At 33.9% G+C, this 27,575-nt stretch overlaps 1 long non-coding RNA gene across 3 annotated transcripts in view; it reads right to left on the reverse strand.

The window, feature by feature from the left end:
• Nucleotides 1-27,575, reverse strand: part of LOC113190362 (uncharacterized) — a 168,023-nt gene that overhangs the window by 81,828 nt on the left and 58,620 nt on the right. For all 3 annotated transcript variants that reach the window (XR_013342420.1, XR_003301773.2, XR_003301772.2), the window contains one exon: nt 18,058-18,140. This is a non-coding gene — a long non-coding RNA (uncharacterized LOC113190362). The remainder of the gene's footprint in view (nt 1-18,057; nt 18,141-27,575) is intronic.

Consider the following 27,575-nt stretch of genomic DNA (forward strand, 5'->3'; position numbering starts at 1 on the left):
GTTGATCTGAATTCAGCCACATATGATTACACCTGGTTGCAAGGAAACCTATCAATTTAACTCTGGGGGATATTCATATGATCAGCAAAAACTCAGATTTCTACTAAGTAAGAAAGTCAAAAGGGATATTGTTATGGTTTGGATGTGAGATGTCCCCAGGAGTTCATGGGTAAAACAATGCAAGAATACTCAGAGCTGAAATGACTGGGTTATGAAAGCCTTAGTGAAATCAGTGCATTAATCCCCTAATGGGATTAATTGTGAGTGGTAACTGAAGGTGGGTAGTGTGTGGCTGGAAGAGGCGGGTCACTGGGGGTCTGCCTTTTAGATGTATATTTGTTGAACTGAGCTTAGTCTCTCTCTTTTGCTAATTATCTTGTGAACCACTTTCCTATACCACACTCTTCCACAAAGTGTCTCACTTCAAGCTCCGAGAAATGGAGCCTTCTGTCTCTGAATCAAAACCTCTACACCCATGAGCCCCTAAATAAACTTTTTCCCCTCTAAATTTTTTTTTTTTAGGTCTTTCAGTCACAGCAGCAAAAATGTTGACTAAAACAGGTATTATGCACTCATTTTTTTTTTCTTTTTTGGATATTGGGGATTGAACTCAGGGGCCCTGGGCCACTGAGCCAGTGAGCCACTGAGCCATATCCCCAGCCCTATTTTTTGTCTTTCATTTTGAGACAGAGTCTCACTGAGTTGCTTAGTGTCTCACTTTTGCTAAGGTTGGCTTTGAACTCAAGATCCTCTTGCCTCAGCTTCCTGAGCTGCTGGGACTTTATACCAAGCTGTGCCCGACTTTATGCACTAATGTTATGCACTAAAAATGTCATTATTATAGTTTGTAGATGAAGTTACAGTCCCACACCTGTTGTTATTAGAGCTAGGCTTATCTCAAGGCAGTTCTGTTTCAGAGATTGTGCTCTTAAACACAGTGCAGTTGACTAAACTGAAAGTATTAATGAAAATTATAAAATGGAAAAAATATTGCCCCAAATGGATCTTTTCCTTAGAAGTTCCAGTTGTTGAATTTTGGTGACAGAATTTTTTTCCAGGAATTTTTGGGAATTATTTGCACATTTTTATTATTTTGAAAGTCTGATTTTTAAAAGAAATACAAGACAGTTTTTTTCTTCATAAATAATTGGTGAGAAATATTTCAAAAATAACAGTATTCTAAAAATATCTTAGGACATGTATATGTGACTACTCTTGCATAGTGGCACATGCCTATAATCCCATCAGTTTGGGAGGCAGAGACTAGAGGATCTCGAGTTCAAAGCCAGTGTCAGCAACAGTGAGGTACTAAGCAACTCAAACTCTCTCTCTAAATAAAATACGAAATAGGGCTGGGGATGTGGCTCAGTGGTCAAGTGCCTCTAAGTCCAATCCTTGGTACAAAAACAAAACAAAACAAAACAAAAAAACAGTAGATATTGTGTTTTTTAAACACGAAAATCATATTTCTAACATTTCCTTATGCAACAAAAAGACACTTAAGGTGCTTCTAATTTCAAGTAACAAAGTGTAGACAAACTGTTTCAAACCATAAAAGACCATTTACAAGGCCTTTATATGACCTTAAAAACTATTTATATGTTATAAATATGTACTACATATTAATTTATTTAGGTATTGATGTAGAAATCTATATATGTACCTGTATCAACATATACATATATTTTATCAACATATACATATATTTTTAATTTAATGTGTGTTCACATATATTACATGTTACTACATGGTTATATATATATAAATAATATAAAATGTCCAGCATTTATATATTATATATGTATGAATCTATATTACACACACACACACATACATATATATATATATATATATATATATATGTTGTAAGATTATATATATACTCTTACAACAGCCTAGATTTTCTTATTCTGCTAAGATACTTTATGGAGAAGAAAAGAAATATCTTGAAATTAAATCCCTTTTAGCCTCTCAAACCCTTTATTTTTAAAACTGAATGTTGAAGTTGAAGCTTACTAAATGTGTGATAGACACAAGAGAATAAGTAGGTTAGAGTTCTCCCATGTAATGAGTTTGTTTATTGTTGGAACAGTTACATTTTCTTATAGGTTGCTGAGTCTACAAACAGAACAAAAAATCATCGAACACAATACTAAATTCCCATTCCCTCACTTTGAATAATGAGCTATTGATGACTGAGTAAATATTCTTTGGACTAAAATCTGTATCCACACTATTGCCTGTTGAGTTATGACCTCAGGATGTTTGATTATAGGTCACCTCTCTTTTGTGTGTCTTAGCACAATTAGAGAGGTTTTGAATTGATCACAACTGATTTCTGTGACATCGAACTATGGATGATGACCACATGTTCAAGATAAATATTTGAGCATGAGGACTGAAGCAATTCCTAAATATAAAGGTCAGCCTTATGAATAAATTATGAGTATAGTACCCGAAACTGATTTTGTGATGTACATGATACTTTTGTTATGCTTTAAGTATATTAGATTCTCTGGTGCTCTAATATGCCACAGGAGATAATGTCCAGCATTTTTGGTCTTAATTTCTTTTGGTTATTTTTCTTCATGGTTTTCTAGGGAATCAATGACTTTTGAACATGATGTCAAAGGAGCCAGTCAGCTTTCAAGTGATATTATTTCCCCAGTTAAACCACTAGTAGTCGTTTATTTACCCATTCACCCATTTTGTAAATCTTTGTGCCCTAATTAATGTTTCTTCTATGGAATATGAAAAATTAAGTCACAGTCACTATCCTCGAAGAATTTTAAATATTTTTGGACATATGACATATATACCTTATCAATTAAATATATAAAAAATTTAGATATGATTTACTAAATATTTAGAAATAATTCAGTTATTTCCAAAAGAGATAAAGAATTAGATATTACTTTTAATTATCATCCTTAGAGAATGACTCCAGGAGATGGTTGGAATATATATTATTATACATGTAATATATATTTATGGTCAAAAAATGGAAAGAAAATAAAAATGGGAGAGGAAGTTTGTGAACCGTAAAGGTGGAATCTCCAAACAACATCATAAGTGGGAAAGAGAAATTTTGTTTGAAAATTAGTGAATAAAGAAGCATGTTACAATAGAGATTTCTGTTATGGGGCAGGAGGCAGGGGCACTTTTCATGGTGTTTTGCAACAGGAATTCAGATTTGAAAAGCCTGGGTAAGTTATGGTTATTCTCATTTTGTTCTACTGAAGACATTTATAAATCACTTATATGTTGAAAGTGAGGTCAGTAGTTCATATTTGACTCCAACATTGTTTCTTTCCCTTTTGTGATTGCTAAACTTAAGTGGAAGATATAATGAACATTTGTAGTTATGGCTCCTAATTTCTTATTTCAGAAGCACTGGGATTATTCCTATTAGATGATAGAAATATTAGTGGAAAGGGTGGTTTTTTGTTCTTGTTTTTTTCATTTTTGTTTTTAGTTAATATTTTTTCTGGCTTTAGCCACTTAAAATCTTTCTTGATACATAATTCACATATATAAAATATATGCACTTAAAGTATATTTTTGATTTTTTTTTCTTTTTTGCAAGGGGATACTGAGGATTGAACTTAGGGGCACTCAACCACTAAGCCATATCCCTGGGGATTTGGCATTTGTATTTAGAAACAGGGTCTCACTGAATTGCTCAGTGCCTCTCTGTTGCTGAAGCTGGCTTTGAACTCATGATATTCCTATCTCAGCCTCTCAAGCCACTGGGATTACAGGTGTGCACCACCATGCCCAGCCCTTTTAATGGTTATAGGTAATCACAGAGTCATACAGCCATCACATTTTCTCTGTTCTATTCCCAACCCTAACCAGTCATTTATCATTTTAAAACTTTCTGTCTCTATGGATTTGCCAACTTTGAGCTTTCTGTATTTGAAAAGAACAAAAAAATCACAGGATATGTGTTCATTTACAAGTGGCTTTTCAAAATTGTTCCGTGTTGTAAAGTGTATCAATCAGTACTTCATCATTTATTGTTGAAAAATAACTGTAGGTTTAAAATGCATGTTGTTTTTCCATTCACAATTGATGGAAATTTGGATAGTTTTTAGGTTGGGTTATTAAAAAACTACTACAAATATGGTTTAAGGGTGTGGTTTGGTGGTATAGTGTTGTTTCAGCATGCATGATGCCTTAGGTTTGATACCAGCACCACAAAAAATTAATAAAAGAAAAAGAATAACTATACTGTAAACATGAACATAATGTTTGTGGTTTTCACTTGTGTTTTGATTTTCTTTGGTGTGAATCTCAATTAAATTGAGTTTTATATGAATTTATATATTTAATATTTAGTGTCCCAACTTGGCTGCTTTGTTTAATAATTTCATCATGTATACATGAGAGTTTTAAGGAAACCAGCCATTCTCTATTAAAAAGCATACTGTTTCCACTTTGATAATCTTCCATATTTTTGTTTTTCAAAATTTACAACCTCCTTGAATGGTTCTGACTATCTGAAATATAATTAAAATATAAATATTTTCTAAGAGTAAACACTCTTATGAATATTAACAATTACATAGTAACAGATGAGAAAGTCTTATATAGCAACAGGAATGTATGTGTTCACCTACATTTCTATTATTGTATATAAAAGGTTTTATGGCATTTGGATTTTGTCTGATGAGAACAGAACTGTGGTATATTCCACATAAGAAAATAATAAGACATTTTCTGTATTTCAGTTATTGTGACTTTTCCTTTTGTTAAATTTTTGAACCTTTTAAAATATTTCCATTATTACTTGCAAAGGAAATATTTGTAGCTACCTACATTTGAAAGCCATCTCCTTTACTACAACATGCACTACAAAAGTGTAAATTGTATTTCTAGAATTTGAAACATTACTTTAAAAAGAGATTGTTAGACTATTAATTTTAAAAATGTTGTTAGATATTTGGAAGTTGGAATAATGCAGAAATTTACCTGTATAATATTGTAGTATCCACTAACTAAGCTCTTTGTTACTTTTGAAATGATTTATAATTTCTCACCAGTGACAAAGTTTTCTTCTAATTAAAATATTTTCAGTATAATGAAATTTCACAGCTAGTGTTTTGAAATATTGAGCCAGTAAACAATTATGAGAAACATGCAAATAGAATGCACTAATATTGAAAACCTTATGGATGAAATAATGACATTCATTCATGTAAAATATATGAATCTGCACAGGCTTTACAGATTTATTCTACGTAATTCAATTATATTGCCAAAATCAACTGTTTGGATGCATGTTTCATGTGTGAATTTCTCCCTTGGCCGGCACACTGCTACATGGAAATATAAGGTTTGAGTAAACAACTATAATTTGGAATAAGAGACTAGACAAGCCCATTGAGTGGTGGTGCTTGGCCCAAATTCAGAATTCAGAGCAACCTCCCATTGTTGAAAGGAGCAGAAAGGGTAAGTGACTGGGCCGCCAATCTGCTTTGTGTGGGCCTTAGAGGTGTGGACATGAAAGCTAAAACAAGCATTGAAAATAGCTGGTTGTTTGTGCCACTATGGTTGCTAAGCTTACCATCTGTGTTCTGTAGTTTTGTGTTTCTAAACAAATGGAAAATCAGAATGTAATAACCTCTCGGACACAGAGTGTCTCCTACAATCATGTGACTTTGTTTCATTTATCAAGCAAGGGTTTTATTTTGCTTTTAATTAGTCAAGAAGTGAAGGTTTTAAAAAAACATTTTGTTTTCACTCATTTACTATCTATACAAGAGGTTTTACCTTCTTTTTTCAAAATGCATTTTGCTGTGGTAAGAACATTTAACATGAATTTGCCTTTTAACACATTTTCAGAAATAGACTGTATGCATAATATTTTACGGATCTTTAAACTTATTCATCTTGTTTCACTTCTGATTTGATTAGTTACTTATCTACTTTCCCTTCCCACCAGTCTGAGGCAATCACCATTCTTCTTTTTGATTCTATAAATTTGATTATTTTTGATATCTCATATAAATAGACTCATAAAGAATTTGTCTTTCTATGGACTGGCTTAATTTATTTAGGATAATATCTTCAAGTTTCATCTATATTGTTGCATAATTTCTTCTTTAGGGCTGAATAACATTTCATTATATGTGTATGCTCCATTTTCTTTATATATTTTTCTGTCAATGTTAGATTTTTTTCCCTTCTATTGTAAATAGTGTGGCAAAAAATGAATGGCAATTTTTAAGGAGATACAAAAATATAATAAAAACACAGAAATAATTCAAAAGTTTATAGAGAACCACAAAAGACCATGAATCCATATCAATCTTGAGAAAAAATAAAGACAGAGGCCTCACACTTCCTGATTTCAAAATATATCATAAAACTGCAGTAATTAAAACTGGCATGAAGACAGATATAGGCCATCAGAGCAAAACTTATCATAAATAAATCAAGTTACCTACAGTCCACTGATCTCAGTACCAAGACTACACAATAGGGAAAGGACAACCTCTTCAACAAATGTTGGGAAATCTGGACATTGTGTGCAAAAGAATAAAGTTGAATCTATTACCTGTGCCATCCACAAAATTCAACACAAAATGGGTTAAAGACTTCACACCTGAAGCTGTAAACTCCTAGAACACATGGAGGCAAAGCTTCATTCTGTTGGCTTTGGCAATGATTGCATGGATATGACACCAAGAACACACACAACAAAAAATAAATGTGGGAATGCATCAGACTAAATTGCCATACACTGCTCAGTGAAATCAACCTGCTAATGATAATGGTACATTTCAAAAGTGACAGATTGAACAGAATATCACTCAGGAATAAAATGAATCTCTATTAACATCACATTAAGGATGAATCTCAAAATGATTATGCTAAATCAAAGACCCTAGAAAATAAAACTAAGTATTGTATGACTCCCTGTATGTAAAACTGTAAAGTTAATGTATATTTATGAAAAGGAAATTAGTAGTTACCTACAAATGTGGTTGGGAGTCAAGGAAGATGAGAAGATGGATTATAAAAAGACTTGTGGTAAGAATTAGAGATAATGGATATGACTTTTTATCTTGATTGCAAAAATGTTTATATGAGTATAAACATTGGTAAAACTCAACAAATTGTTTCATAAAAGTGAAGTTTGCTGTAAATCACTCACTCAGTAAAGCAACAGTAAATAAAAAGCTGGGCATGGTGGTGCACAGCTGTAATCCCAGCCACTTAGGAAGCTGAGGCAGGAGGATGGCAAGTTTGAGACCAGCCTCAGCAATTTAGTGAGAACTCCAGTAACTCAGCAAGACTCTATCTCAAAACAAAAATTTAAAAGGACTGGGAATGCAGCTCAGTGGTAAAGCACCTTGAGAGAGAGAATATCTTTTTTGTAGATGGATACAACACGATGCCTTTATATTTCTGTGGTGCTGAGTATTGAACCCGGGTTCCATGCTTGCAAGGTGAGTGCTCTACAGCTGAGCCACAATCCCAGCCAGAAGACAAAAAATATTTTAAAAGCACATATTCAATAATGGGTCAATATGTAAAATATACTTAAAAAAACATACAGGTTTGTAGCTAAAAAAAAAAAAAACCCAATTACCTAATGAATATTGGGCAAAGGGCTTGAATGGACATTTCTCAAGAAAATATACAAATCTCTCAGAAATGTTCAGTGTTACTAATCATCTGAAAATATAAAGACTATAGGTGTTGCTATAGATGTGTAGAAACTCTGGAACCCCTATAAACTGTTGTTGGGAATGCAAAATGATGCAGTCACTATGGAAAACATTATGGGAATTCTCAAAAAGTAGAGTTATTATATAATCCAGAAATTCTTGTAGTTAATTATTCTGAAGAAGTGAAATCAAGTTCTTAAATCATTATTAGAGATGTCTGTCTACTTTGAAAGGTTATGGAATCTATGGAGGTATTTTTTCATCTTGAACTGAATATGGCACCTTTATGTGGTTTCCTCTGTCAGCTGCAGAGAAATTGTAATGCTATGAAATGCATTTATTTATATATACATAATAAATAAATACATACAAATAGTATACATAGTACAAAAATTAGAATTTATTAAAGGAAATCAAAATGCATGTTTGCTCTTATAAGTTGAAATAGGTTTTAGAATAATTTTAAAAAAGAAATGTCAATATTATTTTGGGTAAGTTATAATCAGCTTTTTTGATCTTCCAGGTAAAAAGATCAGATCTCTGAAGCGCCACACATAGAAGTTAAAGAATATGGTGTGACATTTGTTAGGCACTTTTTTTTTTTTTTTTTTGCTTTGCACCTGCTCTTCCAGAATGATGAGATTGTAAGGTGCTTGAGAAAATGGTTTGGTCCCTATAAAAAAAATGAAATTACCTAGATTAAGTTTAGACCCTTGAAATGACCTTGAAGGAGGAGTAGAAGAATCCAATACCTGACAGAATTTCAGCAACACATTTCATACTTTTTCAGTGGTGAATTCAAAACAATGAAATTCAATACTAGGTTTTCTTGTCAATTTTAAAAACAAATATTTGTCACACTGATCTTATTTAATAATTGGATTTATTTCAGAACAAATGGCTACAGGTTCATGCTAATTATTTGTAAGATTGTCTTTGAAATTACTCTTACGAACCCTAGGATTGTGAAGAAAAAGCACAGCGCTTTCCTGTATTTGAAGTAAAGTCATATATATCAAGTAGATTTTCAAGTCTCATGATTTTATTGCTAATAAACAACAACAAGAAGAAACGAGCAGTAACAGTGGGACAGTTATCTAAAAAGAATATTTATTTCCAAGTGTAGCCCCAGAACTAGTTTTTTATTTCTTCAGCATTTATAAGAATATGGTATCAGAGTCAATTTCCAATGTGGCCAATAAATGAGAGGTATTGATGACAATGATAATGTTACAAGTCTTTTCAAATTCTATGACATTTTCATAACCATGACCAATCACATACCACTGTAACGTTATATTTCTTTATATATCTCTGATTGAGTTTTATCTTAGACATGATTATTATATATGGATATAAAAGGTTATTCCTACTTTATAAAAGGATTTTTTATGCACACAAAGATAAGGGAGGAAAATGAAGCCTTGAAAGAAAAGAAAAGGAGCATAATCCACATCTTAACATAAATGCTGATGTAAAAATGAAATATTCACATTTCTAATGACAGATTCAACCATTAATAGGTTGGAACAAGTATTAGCTGATCGTGTAGTACTTCTCTTTGGTGTCTTGATGAAGGTTGACATTTTTGACATTAAGGGTTAATTAGTTGCCACTCAGAATGAGGTCACAAATGGCTAATTGCACCTTCAGCTAGGTAATTACTGTCATGTATCAAATTCTCATTCCATGTAATTATACAGGAATCAGGTGCTCTGACTGCTCACCTAGGGATACCTTTGCCTTCCAAGTCCTCTCTGTGGGAATTCCAAAGTTTTACATAGGAGGTGAATTCACTTGCAATTTGACCTGATTACTAACTTGATATGCAGAAGATTCCATGCCACCCTTTAAAATCTTGGTCCTAAGGATGTCAACCAGTTCCAATTTAATGTTTTTGGCTTCTCTGATTCTGTAATTTTGCTGCTGTCAGCTCCTATATTCCTGCTAGAAGTTTAGATATTCATTAATTTATCTGGCCTGTTCCAAACCTTCATCTTCTTTCCCCAAAATAACTGCTGAAGCTTATCATCAACATTTATACAAAATGCCTGGGTGACTCTTAAATAAAGAATCAGAAGCAGGGCATAGGTGTATGAAATCAAGCTTTCTCCTGAAGTGATTCTATAAGCACTGGGACTGACCAGTGCCTTGGTCTTGTATCATTGCTCAGATAAAAATAAAGTAGTTCAGACATTTTGTGAGGAAGAGGACATAATACTTGTGAATTTATCCTTCTCTTCACATCCCTGGAATATACTCCTAAGGTAGACTGGTGATTAATGTAGCTGTTTTTATATTCTCTAATCTGAAGTAGCAGTCAATATTAATAGTTAGAAACATTAGGTTCTGCACTAATAGTGTTACTCCCTCATTAACCAAGCCATTTAAATATCCCATAGGGCCATTGAATTCTGAAGTTTATAGGTAGGCCAATCGGCACCCTGTCTCTGGCTTGAAAGGGGGGAAAAAACACCTTGATTCGGTTCATTTGAACTGAACTGTATATGAACAGAATAGCATATTTGTGTATATTCATGTGCACATATACTTGAGTGTTATGACAAAAGTTTCATTTGTGTTTTGTAATTAAAATAGCTGATATGTGATATTAGACGTGTGTACATTCACAATTTGTGGAAAAGTCAAGCTATATGCACATAATTTCTAAGAATAAAAATTTTCCTGTGTCTAATAATATATTTCCAGCACACTACTTAGAACTCCCACAGAAGATATTGACAGCAGTTTCATAAATGTGTTTTAAGTCTGAGTCCATTGGGGATGTAAAATAGAATTATTTCCCTGAGCTCTGATCCCCACTCCTTTTATAGCTACACATAGTGACTAACAGCTATATTTCAGAATTTATAAAGAATTTTTAATGTTATTCAATTCTTATTATAATTTGAGGAAGGTCTTTTATAAATATGACATATTTTACAAGTGGAATATAGTAATAAGGTGCCAAATTTCCTGTTTCCAAATATATATTTTTTCACAATGAGAAAAATCATTTTTAATTACAATAAAGTATTCTGAAATCCCTGATCCGAATTCCTAGTCTAAAACAGCAGTTTTGATACACATTTGCTATATCAACATTTGGTATTTGTTACTTTTAATTTGGTATTGAATAATATTAAGCAGAGAATTGTAAAAAAAAAAAAAAAGTAGGTTTTAGATTATGCTCTTTTTCTGATTGAAAATATAAGAAATTTGTGCGTATTTGCCAGGAAACAGTCTCCTGGATTTTCACTGGAATGCATATTGGGAAAGATGCCAATGATCTAGGGCTCTTGAGGACAAACACCATCCATCTTGAAGTGAAAATTCTTATCAGTTTCTCATTCTAGCCAACTGCACCCCTAACTTTCTAGCACACAGGAATGGAAACTTGGAAGTTGTGTGTAAGCTCTCTGAAGCTCACATTTTAGTAGGAGAAACAGACATTAAACAATAAGTCATTCAATTAATTATTTAAGCACATTTGCAAAAAGCACTCCAGAGGAAAAAAATGAATGGTAATAAGAGATCACACAGCAGAGATGGGTGATGGGTTTAGGAAAATGTCACTGAGGAAGAGAGATCTCACTGAGATCTGAAGGACAACCAGAGGAAGATGGTGAAAATGAACATCTGGGTTAAGGAAACAGCAAGTACAAAATGCCTGCAGTTGGGTGAAAAGCATATGGAAGAGAATACAAAGAGAGGGAAAGAGTGGCCACAGATGAAGTGGTAAATTACTAGAATCACATCAGGTCTTAAGTCATTTTAAAGACTTCAGAATTTATGCAAAACTTAGTGGAAAGCATTCGACTAATTTTAAGCAGAGAGAATTATGTCCATATCTTTGAAAGATGATTGTAGACACAGCTGTGAGTCTACTTCTGAAAACCAGAAGAGAGGTGATGGTGGCTTCAGTATGAAAACAGACAATGGGAGGGAAGGGATAAGACTGGTATTTAAGAGATGGATTTAGCAGGATACACTTATCAATTGGATGTGGAGTGAGAATGTAAGAACATTCTGAAAAGTCTCCCATGTACTGGGCATTGGACCTGGGCAGATCATAGTGCTATTACCAGTGAAGCGCAGAATGGTCAGGGACCAGGGCCAAGGAGTTGGGATTAGAAAGGGGGATACTGAGTAAAGTTCTGGATATCCTATGTTAGCCTACACTATTAGACAATTAGGGATGAAAATAAATAGACGAATGTGCAGGTCCTGTGCTCATTTTACTGTAATTTCAATACTTCAAAAATAGTAATCATTGGCAAGTAATGATGAAATGATTCCTAATGAAATACCAAAGTATTTCAAGATTTGGGAAAATAAGATGCCCCAAACCTATATGTTAAGCCATATTAAAGTTTTAGTAGACCTTTAGGATAATTGCAAGGAAAAAATGAGTTTGACTTTTTAAAATTAATATTCTATTTGTTTTTTTGGAAGACCTCTTAGACTAGATAATTATAAAATATCAATCCTTTCAAATATATGAAACTGCTGAAAAGAAATAAAAATCTAAAATAGTATTCAAAGTAGATGTTAAAACAAGGATTAAAGGGTGCTTTTACTTTGTTTTTAAGTTTTTATGTAGATTTTAGTAATTAGAAAATTGAGCTATTTTAAATGTATAGGTCAGTGATTTTTTACTGAATTTATAGTTGTGTAAACATTATTTAAATCCAGTTTTAGAGTATTTGTAGCATGTAAAATCATTTCCTTGTGTTATTTGTAGTCAAAGTCAATTTGCTAACAAGACCAGGCAACCACAGATCCTCCCTCTCCCGCCCTCCCTCCCTCCTCCTCCTCCTCCTCCTCCTCCTCCCTCTCCCTCTCCCTCTCCCTCTCCCTCTCCCTCTCCCTCTCCCTCTCCCTCTCCCTCTCCCTCTCCCTCTCCCTCTCCCTCTCCCTCTCCCTCTCCCTCTCCCTCTCCCTCTCCCTCTCCCTCTCCCTCTCCCTCTCCCTCTCCCTCTCCCTCTCCCTCTCCCTCTCCCTCTCCCTCTCCCTCTCCCTCTCCCTCTCCCTCTCCCTCTCCCTCTCCCTCTCCCTCTCCCTCTCCCTCTCCCTCTCCCTCTCCCTCTCCCTCTCCCTCTCCCTCTCCCTCTCCCTCTCCCTCTCCCTCTCCCTCTCCCTCTCCCTCTCCCTCTCCCTCTCCCTCTCCCTCTCTTCTTTTATGGGTCTGAGGATTGAACCCAGAGCCTTATGCATTTGAGGCAAGCACTCTACCAACTGAGTTATATCCCCAGCCTCCTGTATTTTTATTGTCTGGAAATTTTATGAAAAATAAAATTAATACAGCATATCAGATGTCTTCTTTCAACTAATATAATTCAGCCATGTTGTTGCGTTTATCAGCCTTTCATAACTTTTATTGTTGAGTTGTGTTCCAATGTGTGTGTAGACTACATTTTTATTTTGTTTTGTTTGTTTCTACCATTAAATTGTTTCCATTTAGTTTTGTTTATTTTCATAACTGTGACCAGAAGCTCTTGTCCTTTGCCTGATCTAGGTTCTTAGAGTTTTAAAATAAATTTTGAAATTATATAGTCCTCAAATTTCATTCTTCATTTTCAAAATTAGTTCAATTTTAGTTCTTTTGCATTTCCACGTACATGTTAGAATTAACTTGTTTTTACAAATAAAGCTTGTCAGAATTTTAATAAAGATTATTTTAAATTTATAGATCATTTTGTAAACATTTTCAGATTAACAATATTACATATTCCTATTCATGAACATGGGACATTGTACCATTTATTTAGATAAATTTATATTTTCTTTCAACAATGTTTTGTTGTTTGGGTCTAAACTTTTTACATTTTTTGTTGCATTTAAACCTATGTTTTTAATTATTTTTCATACTGTGGAATTTTTTTTATGTTAATGTTCAGATTAGCAACAATGCAATGCAAATCCTCATGGGTCCCCCATGAGTTAGCTGAATCCCCTCTCTGTTCATAAACTGAACTTGGGTCTTCTGCTGGTGAATTGATCCTTATCTGAAGCTTTGGTCCCTTTATAAACTTGCAGGTTGTTGACATAATCCACTTCCTTGATGTTATAGTATATAATACTGAGTTCCCCATTTTCTTATTGGCTATAAGCAGAAGATCACTCTTAACATCTAGAAGGCTGCCCCTTTCTAACTGCAGTTTACAACAGAGTTGTCACTTTTTTCCTCAAGGCCAACAGGAGCCATCTCTTTGGATTCTCCTTCTACTACCAACTGGAAATATCTCTGCTTTGAAAGGGTTTCTGTGATTACAGCCATCCTACCTGGTTATACTATGTATTTTAAATTCAACTGATTTGGGACCTAAATTACATCCTATAAAATTCATTCATGCCAAGATTTAAATTATTGTTTGAATAATGAAATGAGGAAATTTTGAGGGAAGGACTCATTAGACTTCTGCCTACCACACCACTCATAGTGGTCTCATGAAATGAGTTTAGAGGCATTCCTATTTCTTTATTTAATGAAAACATTTGTGTAAAATTGATATATTTCTTTTTAAAATATTTGATAGAATTTACCAGTAAAGTTGTCTGGACTGAACTTTTTATTCTGGTAAATTTTTATAAATTCCCATTTCTGTGTATTCTTATAGGTTTATTAAGTTTTTCTATTTCTTCTTGAGTCACTTTTGAAAATATTGTGCTATGAGAAAGATTTCCCTGGGAAATCTCATCTCAAAATCTATGTGGTGGCATAATAATGTTCATAATATTTCCTTAAAGTGTTATTGATTTTTAACATTGGTGATGATATCTTCTCTACCAATTTTAGATTTTTATCAACTTTAAAAAAATTTCTTCAAGAAATATCTTTATTAATTTGCTTTTTAAAATGTTTTCTTTGTCACTTAATGAATCCTACTATGATCTTAATCTTTTTCTTCCTCCTGCCTGGTTTTGGGTTGAATTTGCTGCTTCTGATTTTTTTAAGATGAAAATTTGTGAATGTCTTTCTTTTTTACATAGGTTAAGTCATGTTTCAATGCATCCTATGAATCTTTTTATTTGTGTTTAAATTTTTTTCTGATTGAGTTATTCTTCAAAATATTTCCTGTGTGTTTTTTAAAGAATGTATGTTTTATTAGTGGGTACAATGTTCTAGGTGTGTCAGATAAGTTATTTATGGGTATTAAAAACTATATCCTTGCTGCTTGCTGCATTACTTTTTTTGATTATTAAGAGAGTAATACTGAAATCTGCAAATAATTTTTGATTTCCTATTTCTGCCTTTAATTTTTTCACATTGATTTTTCTCCTTTGTTTTCATCACATTGAGAAGTTTCTGTTGATCTATTATCAAGTTCATGATCCTGACTGTCAATTTGCTGTTAAGCTCATCTGGCATATTTTTCATTTTGGTTATTTTCATTTTCAACTCTAGAAATTATTTGTATTCCTCTTATTTTTATTGCTTTTCACAAAGTTCATATTAATTTTTATTGTTGCAATCAAGTATTTTTAATACTTGGAATACTATTTTTTTCTTTCTTTAACCATTTCTTTGAAATCATCTACTACATTCAACCTCATGTCCCACTCTTGGTACATTGACTGATTTTATTCTTCTGAGGATGGGTCACACTTCTCTGATGTTTTATACTCTTGTAACTTTTTTTTTTAATGGTGGGGGGGTATCTAAGATTGAACTCAGAAGCACTAAACCACTGAGCTACATCCCCAGCCCTATTTTGTATTTTATTTAGAGACGAGGTCTCCCTGAGTTTCTTACTGCCTTATCCTTGCAGAGGCTGACTTTGAACTTGTGATCCTTGTGCGTCAGCCTCCCAAGCCAGTGTGACTACAGGCATGGGCCACTGCATCTGGCACACTTGTAACTTTCTATTGACAAGTAAACCTATAGATATAGAAACTCTAGATTCTGATTTGGTTTTCGAAATTTTTAAAGTTGGCCATACAGATTCTTTCATACTGAGACATATAGCTAGTGATGTCTCTACTCAGTATATATGATTTTGGTCTCATTTTTACTTTTTTCCTGGGTTTCTAGGAGTTGTTCCCTTGTCTGCATATCCTAATCGTTAAATAATGATTGGGCACAGCAATGAACTTCAGATTGTACAGCTTATACCTGGATGTATTAAAGATTGTATGAGTTAAGGAATGCATTTAACGTTCAGACAGTGTTCACATCTGCCTCAGGTTGTACTTTGTACTGGTACTCTTTGGGTCTTCCTGGTGCTTGCCTGTAGTTTTTACTCTCATCCAGTGTTGTGAAGAGCTTATTTAGCCCTCTATGAATCATTAAATGGTTCTCTTTTAAATATCTGGATTCTCTACCACCTACCTAAGTCAGAACCCCTACTTGTTACCTGCCAATTTTACTGCTTTTATTAATACTGGTGTGGAGTTTTGTTCTTTGTTCCAAGTCAGTTCATTTCACTTAGTAACAAACCTTTTGATTTAGAGTCAACCCCACCCTGACAAATCTGTGTTGCTAAGGAGAAATAAAACTGGATACTGGCTGAAGGTTGTATATAGATAGAATTTGTTTATATTTCACTGCAGGAGGAGATAGAGACTTGAGAAGTGGGCTCAATCACACTGAAACAAAATGCAGGAGATATTTTAAATACTGGGGTACACTAAAGAAAAGGGACTACATGATTTGGAAATCTTGGTTTGTTAATTGGTACTTCTCCAGGGAAGAAACAAACTTTTATATATTAATGACAAGAGGCAGTTGTGTCATTTGGATAAGGCACCCATCAGTGATAGGATTTTACCCTTCCACAGGGTCTGGATTATCAGTTAACAAGAGCCCTCTTCCTACATTTTGCATTTCCAAGGACAGCTCTCAGGTCCTTGAAGAGACGTTTCTGGATGGGATAAGATTTACATCTCAGAGGAACAAAGAAAAGGTTTATAATTGAAAGCTTTCTCAGGCAGGCATTTTAAGGAGGTAGGCTCATCATAGGAACCACACAAGAGACCATACTAGAGTTTGGTCAAGATTCAGTGGACAGTCATTTTGTGCAAAGAAGTTCTGCATTTCCTCAGTGTCACATAAGCTGTGTATGGAGGGGTTGGAGCAGATACACACAAAAAAATAGAATCTTTTCTTATCCAGTGTTCTAGGAGATTGTATATGTATGTGTGTATTAATGCAACTCAATTTGTTGTTTGCCTTTGTTCAATTTTCAGAGTCCTAAAATGGTTATTTTTGACAATTTGTTGACGTTTTACTCTTGATTTTTGGTGAAGAAGATTTGCCAGATTTTATACTCCATCACAGTCAAAAACCCTACCCACTTGCTTTCAATATTGAATGAAAAAGGTTCTGAGGGAGAAAATATTTTGACTAAGTATCAATGTGGTGTGCTAAAAAGAGTATGGACTAAGGCTCAGACTGTTCTTACCCTGAGAAACTGACTGATAAATCTGCAGCCTTGAGAAAATGACAGTCTGTTAACCAGCTGTGTTTTTGCCTTGTATAAAGAAAGATATTATAGGTAACAGAGATGTTTGTTGAAATATTAATTAGAGAATTAAAATTTCAAATTCATAATCTGTGAAACATTTTACAAATTTGACTGTATTGACTTTAATCTATGTTTAAGTTAATTGAAATCTAGAAATTAATTCATGCAGAAGCATTTACCTTGTTTGCTGTGTTGTTATTTGCCTAATTTTAATTCTACCATTCACCATATTTTATAGCATTTCAGAATTTTATGACAACAAATGTATGTATTATTAGTTTTAGTTTTTTCTTCCATTCTGCATATTATGAATTATTTGCTATTTTTCTTTGTTTCGCAAACTAAATATCCTTGTTAGACTTTGGGCCCACTTTCCATCTGGGAAATAAATACAAATCTGCTTTAGGATTGTAGAATGTTTCATTTCATCCCCTGAAGAAAAATAGGACTTAACGGAAATTTTCACTCAAGTGTTATAGCAACTAAAGAGCAATGGCTGAATATAAATTACATTATAAATTTCCTTCAAATATTTTCTACCTGCCACACTTTGATTTTATAAAAATAGTCATTGTTCTTTGTGACTTAACTTCCTCCTCTGTACAGTGCATTAATGATTATGTTCAAGGTAGTAAGTTTTAGAAAAAAGAAAAAGTAGTGGAATCCACCAAGTTGTGAAACTCCATATCCTAGGGGAATACAAATGTGTATTTTGTTTTCTCTTAAAGCCTTATGGCACAGTATATGTGTAAAGTTAATGATTATAAAATAATAAATATGAAAACTAACAATCACATATGCAAATGTATTTTATCAGATACACATTTAAAGGAGGATAAAAATACTTTAACAGATGTTTGCTAATACTTGTACACATATTTAATTTACAATGAATTAAAGGTAAAACTCACAATTATTGTATATGATTTTCTCAGATCTTCTGAAGCCTGGTGTCTTTGCCATCACACTTTTTAAAAATAGATAACATGCAAACCTGAAAGGGAATAGCAGATATAGTGTGAATTTAATGTGCATTTAAACATAGTATTTAACCCTAGAAATCTAAAATCAACATTTATTGTTATTACTGCACACTATTTCTCCACTTATTTCTGAGGTATCATATTCTTAACTTCTCAATAGTTTGGCCTCAGAGATACCTAAGATGTTCTCAAATAATGGCCATCCCTACTATTGTGGTCTCAATGAGTCCTACAGAACGTACACTGTAGAAACTTAGTCTCAAAGCAAAAATTGTTCAAAGTTGGGATTTTTAAGAGGTAATTAGATTATGAAGGCAGGGCTCATACGGACCATTGTCATCAAGAGCCTGGTTTTGTTATAGAACAGAGTTTGACCCTCTCTCATACATTCCTTTTCATATGTTATCTTGCTGTGTGATGTCTTCCTGGAAAGAATGGCTTCATCACCTATAGCCCCTGGATCTTGAGCTTCTGAGCCTCCAGGACTATGAGTCAGATAAACTATTTATAAATGACGCAGTCAGTGGTATTCATTATAGTAGCAGATAATGGAGTAGACACTGCCTGATTTCCAGCAGTTTTTTGTTTTGTTTTTCCTTTTGTTTAACAAAAACAACAACAAAAAGATAAAGATCTGTTTCTTTCTCGTCACTGATTATTCTGGACAAATCCAGTGCAAAGGAAGTGAGTGGCCTAGGCAGAATGTGTGGTAGGACCAAAGAAAAGGAGCAAACAGATCCATGATTGTGCAGAGAACATTATATTGGGGACTTACTGAGAACCATGGTCAAGGGCCACAGCAAGACAAGGGGATCCCTGTGACTCAGGTCAGAATGAGGAGCCTTCCTAATAGGACAGTAGAAAAGTCCACCTCTGCTGGAATTGACGTGGCTCATGCCATACTCATACCTCGGGTGTCAGGTGCATTCCCCATCCATATGACACCAGGGTCGGGATGGGAAAGCTCCACATGCCAGTCTGTTGGTTTCATTTATTTAGAATTTACTGGGAAAGTATGTAGGGGAACTGATCAGGGTTACTCAAGGGCAGTCATGGTGATTATGACTCAAAACAGCTACAGTCAGGTCAAGGTGAATCCTTACAGTATTTCATTAAAATTCTTCACAGATTTGACAGTTATTTCTTAGGCTTTTAGGAACAACTTATTAGATTGGCCACCATTCAGATTTTCTTCACAAATTTTTAAGTTGTGTTGGCTTCCATAGATTGCCATATGGTTCTAGACCCTCTCCAAACATAAATTCAGTTGTGATAAAAACATATACAGCTTAATTTTCACTGAAGCCCTTAATTAGTGTAAGGAAAACAAAACCAAAACAAAACCTCCTTTCTTGGGCCCTTGTGGTCACATTTGGCCTCTAACAAGGGTGTATCCCTTCGCATTTGTACACCTGGTTATGCTAAAATGTTGCCATTCTTATCTTGATGAAGGAAAAGTTAATAAGTCACTGCAATAAGTCACATATACATTTATCCTCCAAAAATATTACTTATAATAATAATTTCAAAACTAGTACCACTTTACAGTGTACTGTCTATAGTCCTAGTGGTGTTATAGGTAAATAAATTGCTTCAATCATTTTAGAAATAGACCTTAGATTATTTTGATCTGGATTATAAAACTGTAAAGATATTTCTAATACTGGAAAGACAAGAAGTGATATAAACTGAGGGAAGAAAAAGCACATTGTCTTGGTGACACTTCTAAATTTAATTCTGGTCTACTTTGTTATTTACCTATTTAGGAAGTCATTTAATAGGTGTTTGTTCCCCTCAGTTAATTGAAATTGAAATTCATAAATAGTGGCTAATAATAAGGTTTCTTCACTTTAATAGATTCATTTCTTAGGAACAGTGACATAGAAAGTTTCATGCAAATAAAGAAGAAAGACAAAATCCACCAATATATGTACCATTCTGACAATTGTTTAGGTAATTTGATTTTGTTCTTTTAGCATATTGAGCAATTATTTTCTGGAATAGGAAACTGTACTACAAAGCTTCTGGGCCCATGAGACAGGTATTTCGAATTAGAAAACCAGTATTTCAGCAATACCTGCCACTTTTATAGCTTATTTCTTCTTTATTGCACTATCATCTTGGGAATTAAATGAGAAGACATAATAATGCAATGAAATGGCACGAATGCCATTCATATTTTGTGAATCCTGTTACATAGCATTCAGTAAAGCCTAACTTCAGAACCCATTACTTCTAGAGGTCACATCCAGGCAACCTTAACACTCTACAACACTGTCAAGATCAGCAGAGGGAGGGTGTGGGTCAAAATATCCTTTGTAGTTGACGCAAAGCAAAAGCTCTCTGGCGTAAAATCATTTGCTCCTATTTTAGGCTGAGCATAATAAAAATCTTAAAAATTTCTAGCTAGGGGGAAAACAATGAGTAAATTATTTAAGAAGGGAAGAATTAGAAATATTTAGCCCAATATCAATGTCTATAATTACATGGTGCTTATGTTTTTTCCGATGCTTTCACAGACTTTAATTCTGTAGCCACGTTGGATGGAAACTTTACCAATGAGACAACTCACTTTTAACTTCTCATTTCAGCAAATTGCACAAGCTTCAGTGTTTTTTTTAAATAACGTATATTTATTTAACCATGCCAACAAAGACACCAAGAAGTCATGCTTTGTAGCTCAATATTAAAGGAAAGAATAAAAAACAAAGCAAATAAATTTCAAATAGCTATCACACATATAACACTGCTCCACACTTCTTGACCTAGAGATTGAGTAGGGATAAACAGTACCCCCACATCACATTGAGTTGCAGAGAAGTAAAATAAGAGTTAATGTACCTAATGATGATTGAGCTTTTAGGAGAAGACTAGATTATTCTGATTGCCTAATTTAAGAGCAAAGACATTATTTTTGAAAGATTCCCATAAATTTGGATACTTCAAATGAAATCTGCCTCCCTCTTTGCCACATTCACCAGTGTGGTCCTGTTTGTCCATCAGAGGACAATGTTTTAGCTTTATCCTAGTTTTCTCTCAGATTCAGCTGATTCTTTCTCCTTGAAACACTCTTAGCTTTTTAGTAAAATTTCTCTGTCATCCACTTCTACGGACAATCTCAGTCCTCCAACCCTGCTTTATTTTTTCCCCAACAGACCCTACATTGTGACACAGGACCTATTTCCTGCCAAATATTCTATATCTATACTCTCTCCTTAAGCAATTTCACCTATTAGCAAGATTTAGGTGATAATGATTAACAAATTTGTGTCTCCAAGGCATATTTCTTTTTGTACTTAGAACTAAATTCAAGTTCCCCCTTCAAGGTTCTTATGCCCTAGACCATGCCAAGTTTCCCAACATATTTTGAGAGTATTCTTTCTCTCACTGCAGCTGTTTTGGCCTTCTTTCTGTTCCTAGAGCAGAATAAAAGGTATTTTCTTATGTTACAACCTTTGTGCTTACTCTCACAAACACATTTCCTGGGAATGATTATTTATTTATTCATTCGTCTATTTATTTATTTAGTTGTACTAGGGATTGAACCCAAGGGCAGTTAACCACTGGATGACATTATCAGACCTTTTTATTTTTTATTTAGAGATAGGGTCTTGCTAAGTTGCTGAGGCTGGCTTTGAACTTGTGATCCTCCTACCTCAGCCTCTGGAACCAATGGGTTCTGGAGTCTTTACAGGGACAATATAGGCTAGCCTTCATCACTATAAAGATGACTTCTCTGATAAGTCCTTGGCTCCTCCATGTTTCCCATCCTGGCACCCTGTTTATTTTCACGCAGCTTATATACAAGTATTTACATGCAGAGTCAAACACACATAGCATGTAGAATTATGGTAAGGTATTGTTTTGTCAGACACAAATATTAAGTTTCATATAGATAAATATTAGCTGTCCTGGTATAATTTTGCTGCAGTCTAGCTGGGCTAAATAACCGGGAGGTGACAAGCAACTTGAAGGATGAAGCGGGAACTGAGCAGGAACTCAAGGTAGTGGGCACCCAAGGTAGCAGGAGCCGCCTTATTGCAAAACAGCAGAGGTATATATACCTAACTGGTTACACACAGCTTGACTCAATTAGCATCATCCAGTTACAGCAATCAGCCAATAAGGAATCTCCACCAACTTAATGGCTTGGAGGCATTGCTTCACAAACCACTCCTCCTGGCAAACTGCCAGGCGCCATCTTGACTTGATTTGCAGTTCCCAACATAATTTGTATTTTGAATTTTCTTCAAAGATTTGTGAGTGAAAAACTTGTTCCCTAGGTAATGTTACCAGATGGTATTGTGGACCTCTGAGATGAGGGGCCTTGTGAAAGCTTTTTGGGTGACTGAGGATGTGCCTTGAAGGATTCCCTTGGACTCTGTTCTCTTCCTACTCTGCTTCCTGGCTACCAGGAGAGAAATTTTCTCTACCATGTGCTCCCTACCCTCCAGAGGCCCAGAGCAATGGGTATGCCCAATTTTGGATTGGAACTTCCAAAACTGTCAGTTGAAATACCCTTACCCTTTATAAACTTATTATTGTAGACATTTCATTATAGTGATTTAAAGTTGACTAATACGTAATATCTCATGTTATGTTTATTTCTAGTACCTATTTTATAGTAGCTATTAAATATATATTTGATGAATAAGTGATTTCATGATAGACTGACAGAAAAGCAGTGTGGTCCTTAATGGAAAGGCAGAACATGAAGTAACTATGTATTTCTTAGAGATGGAAGTTTCATGTTTTGCAACATGATGGATTTTATGGTAATTGAGGTAAATACATTAAACTTTTTTAAAGGAAATTTTAAAATACACACGAGAAACTCAATAATGAAATTGTGACTAGAAATGTATATTTGGGAATCATTTACATAAAAATGACAGTTGAAGTACTAAAAGTAGCTGAAATTGGCAAGGGAGAGAAAACAGAATGAATATCATACTTGGAAAAACTCACAGGGAGAATGAGAGTTTGAGGAAGAGCCAACACATAGACCACAGAGGAAGGAGACAGAAGTAGGATTATAATTTTTATCAAAAAGATAATTACTACCTTCATGAGGTATAGTTTTCTCATATGCCCATAATTTAAGAAATCCAGTCCTCGAATTTTACAACTTTTTAAAAGTGTTATTACAAAGTTGGAAGGATTGCTCTTTTTATCTGGTAATTACTCTTAAATCATTAAATTTCCAGGCACTCTATTGATCAGATGTGAATGACACTGGAATCTCTTCTCCTTTAGGGCCTAATATGATCTGTGCTTGATGATGATTTATTGAGGCTAATCAAAGACAATCCATGAAGGACATATGGCATTTATTTACAAAAATTATGTAAAAATGAATAGTGTGTTATAAATTGTTTCCTGAAATAAATCTAACATCAGTAATTGCGTAGAAGCATTTAACAAAGAACAACTTGTGGTTAGGAAAGCACTGTGCTGACGAAGAATTAGAAGGTTAAAGTTATGGAATAGGTTAATATAGTCACAGTAATATACTGTATAGAACCTTAATTTGGAGAATAAGAAATATTTTAAAATAACCATATTTAAGATACTTTGTGAAATGAAAGAAGGTCTAACATTCACAAAATAGGAATGTGTAATTATAGAAAACAACCAAATAATGCCTCTGTAGGTACTAAATGCAGAACCTAATATGTGAGCAAAATAGAAAAGTGAATATATTTAAATAGTTTGTCAATAGCCATAGAAATCTTAACTCAGACTAAACAAGGACACAGACCCAAATAATGAGGATACCAGCTTCATTTTAATGTTTAGAATTCAGTTTTCATTTGATATTTCATTGATAATTTCCAACCATTATCTTTCCAAAATATTTTAATCATACTCCTGTGCTTTTTCAGAGCCACTCTTATAAATACACTGCCATTTGAATACTACATTTATGTCTCCTTAATTTTTTATTTCTTGTACCCTTTTAATTTTTTTTATTCTAATTTTTTATATATGAATTAGTTAGCAGAATGCATCACAATTCATATTACAAATATAGAGCACAATTTTTTATATCTCTGGTTGTATATAAAGTATGTTGACACCAATTCGTGTCTTCATACATGTTCTTAGGGTAATGATATCCATCTCATTCCCATCATCTTTTTTACCCCCATGTGTCCTCCCTTCTCCTCCCACCTCTTTTCCCTAATAGCTGTCATTCTGACTGGAGTGAGATGAAATCTTAGAGTGGTTTTGATTTGCATTTCTGTAATTGCTAGTGATGATGAACATTTTCTTATGTATTTGTTGATTGATTGTACATCATCTTCTGATAAGTCCTTGGCCCATTTATTGATTGGGTTATTTGTTTCTTTTGGTCTTTAGCTTTTGGGGTTCTTTATATACCCTAGTGATTAGTGCTCTATCTGATGTGTGAGGGATAAAGATTTGCTCCCAAGAATTAGGCTTTCTATTCACCTCACAGATTGTTTCTTTTACTAAGAAGAAGCTTTTTAGTTTGAGTCCATCCCATTTATTGAGTCTTGATTTTAATTCTTGTGCCACACCCCTCTTTTACTCTTTCTACAGTGGTCTATGTGACTTTCAACTTATTTATCTCTCTTTTCAGCATTTTCCGTTATACACTGTTAACCTTTGTAAAACATTTTTACAATGTTCGGCAGTAGCAAGCACAGCATAAATGCTTACCATTGTTTCTGTTTAACTTTCAATGCATTCAGTGTCATTAAAAAAAAAAAAAAACACTGAGATTGTAGCTCATTGGTATAGTACTTGTCTAGCATGTGTGAGACCCTGGGGTCAATTCAGAGTATTGTCCAAAAAAATAAATAAATAAATAAAGTCTACTTTATACCTGCTAATGTATTTTTCATTTTGTATCTTTTTGTTATAGTAAATTCATGAAAAATAGGATTTTTTTTCTTTACCTGAAAAATGTGTTTTTTTTTTAAAGGCTGAGTCTTTGGGCGGTGCAGGAAAATATCTAAAATACATAGTATTGAAATAAAGCAATAAGCAATGGTTGGTAAGGAAGAAATATAGAGATTGGAAAACTGACAGGACTTGTTATGCTATAGACATGATTACAGTGTTGCTTCAAATAACTTACTTGAAAGACAGAGTAGATGCCAGAGAGAAAGCTTATGTGTAGCTTTAAAGGGAAGTGATTAGAAAGAGCCAGAATGTTTAGTGTTGCTTCTTGCTGTTCTTGCTAAATGTACAATACAGATATGCTTAATCAAAAATTGAAGAGGTCATAAGCAGAAATTGGAAGAAAATGAACAGAAATTGTTGAATTCTCTTAGGGTAGAAGATCTGACTAGGTGCTAAGACTTGTTCAGTACCTTTCCCAAAGGAATTCTTTGACAATGACTTTTTAGCCAAATACAGGGATCCCCTCTGGTGCAAATATCAGACTCGGGATGCTGTTTCCAAATGGCTTTTTATTTTGCAGAACCAGAAGACAGCCACTACTAAGAGGATGGAAAGAGGGATAAGCCATGTAAAAGTTACAGTACATTATCACCATCTTAGGTAATTAAACTGTAAATGAAGTAACAAACTACGCCAAGACCTCTAATTATTTCATTTCCAAAGAGAACAGCAGTTCTCATGTGCACTCATTAGGATTGTGACATTCAAAACCATGAAATGCCAGGTAATAGCGGCCAGTGGAGCCACTGAATAACAAAGGGGAGGGAGCCTGGGATTCTAATTGGGTATATGGCAGAATCCTTTGGCTTTAGAATTTAAGGCACTGCATTTTTAGATTGTCTTTACCTTAGGCTTTATTATCAGAAGTACACTGTTTCACAATTTGTTAAATTTATGTATTTTCTTAGCACTTTGCTTACTGCAATCATTTATCACTGATCTCTTAGCTCCCTGTTTGTGGGAGATACCTATTGGAGGATTTAGCTTAAAGAACCTTGATCATAGACAGATTCATGATTATTCTGTAATTATATGCTACTTTAAATATTTGCTTCTCAGTGCATGAGTTTTGCAGTGTGCAGGTAATACATTCTCAAACTCCAGTGACTTAGCTGCACAATAGTAGATTTGAAAAAGTCACTGTTTTAACATATATATTATATTTAGACTATTGTGAATAAAATGTCCAATTTCTATCTATGATTAACAGTATTTTACTGACTGATTTTTAATATAAGGAGCCACTTTCAGTGTTCTACTATTCTGTCATTGTAAGATAACGTAGATATTAACATTCGACAACTAATATTTCTAAGCATAAATACTTGTCAGTCTTGTTTGATGTGTGGCTGAAACTACCACCCACCACTTTAACTGTATATTTATTCTTTGCTTCTGGAGCATGGAGAGTTCTCTCCTTCTATACATTAAGATATTCCATCTCACACTTGTATGTATCTGGGGTGTATGGGGTTTCTTTTCCCATTTGTTCAGTCCACCTTCCTGTCCAGGAGGTGAGAGGCAAACATGAAATAAAGCCAAGTGCAATGGTGGACACCTATAATCCCAGTGGCTCAGTGGGAGGCTGAGGCAGGAAGATGTCAAATTAAAGCCAGTGTCAGCAACTTAGCAAGCAAGGCCCTAAGCAACTTAGTGAGAACCTGTCTCAAAATATTTTTTTAAAAGGGCTGGGGATGAGGCTGAGTTATAAAGTACCTCTGGGTTCAATCCTTGATATAAAAAATAAAGAAGGAAGAAATAAAATTGAACAGAATAGAGAATAGTTTCAGATACTTCTAATCTTTAAGGAGAGCTAAAGAAAGAAAGGCCAAAATTTTATATTTGTCAAAATAAGTGTAAAGAATTTCAAGACTACAGGGAAGATGTGAGTTCAAAAGTAGGATCAATGAAAGAAAACCCACATTAGCTACAGTTTGGTCAAAGTTTAATGCATCAAAGATAAAGACAAAATGCTAAAAAGTATCAGGAGATAAATTTCTCTAAAGAAATGGGGAACAAAATAAGATCAGAAACAATAAATATAATAAACTTTATAAGAGAATACCCATGAAGTGCTAAGGAAAAATAACATTTAGCCTGAAGTTCTTTATCCATAACTATTATTCAAAGAAGAAGCTGAGGTAAATATGCCCTGAGACATACAAAAAAATCATATAACACTTAACAACCACAGATTTCAGCTGGACAAGTCACGAGAGTATGTACTTCTCTAAGAAAGAAAAAATCTCTAAAGAAATTAGTTCACATAAGAATCAATAAATTACATTGGCAAACATAACCTAATATGTATAGGTACATGCACACACACACACATGTAAAATAATTTTGTGATGTTATCAATAGGAAAAATAGATGGCCCGAATGGATAGTTTTGAAGTAGCTAAAAAACCTCCTGTTGTAATTATTGCATTATTTGGAAAAATATAGATGATGATTAGTTCATAATTATTAGAAAAAAATTACTCTTATTAAAATGTTCCATGTAAAAATAG

Source organism: Urocitellus parryii, chromosome 2, assembly GCF_045843805.1.
Source record: "Urocitellus parryii isolate mUroPar1 chromosome 2, mUroPar1.hap1, whole genome shotgun sequence".
NCBI classification, from domain to species: domain Eukaryota; kingdom Metazoa; phylum Chordata; class Mammalia; order Rodentia; family Sciuridae; genus Urocitellus; species Urocitellus parryii.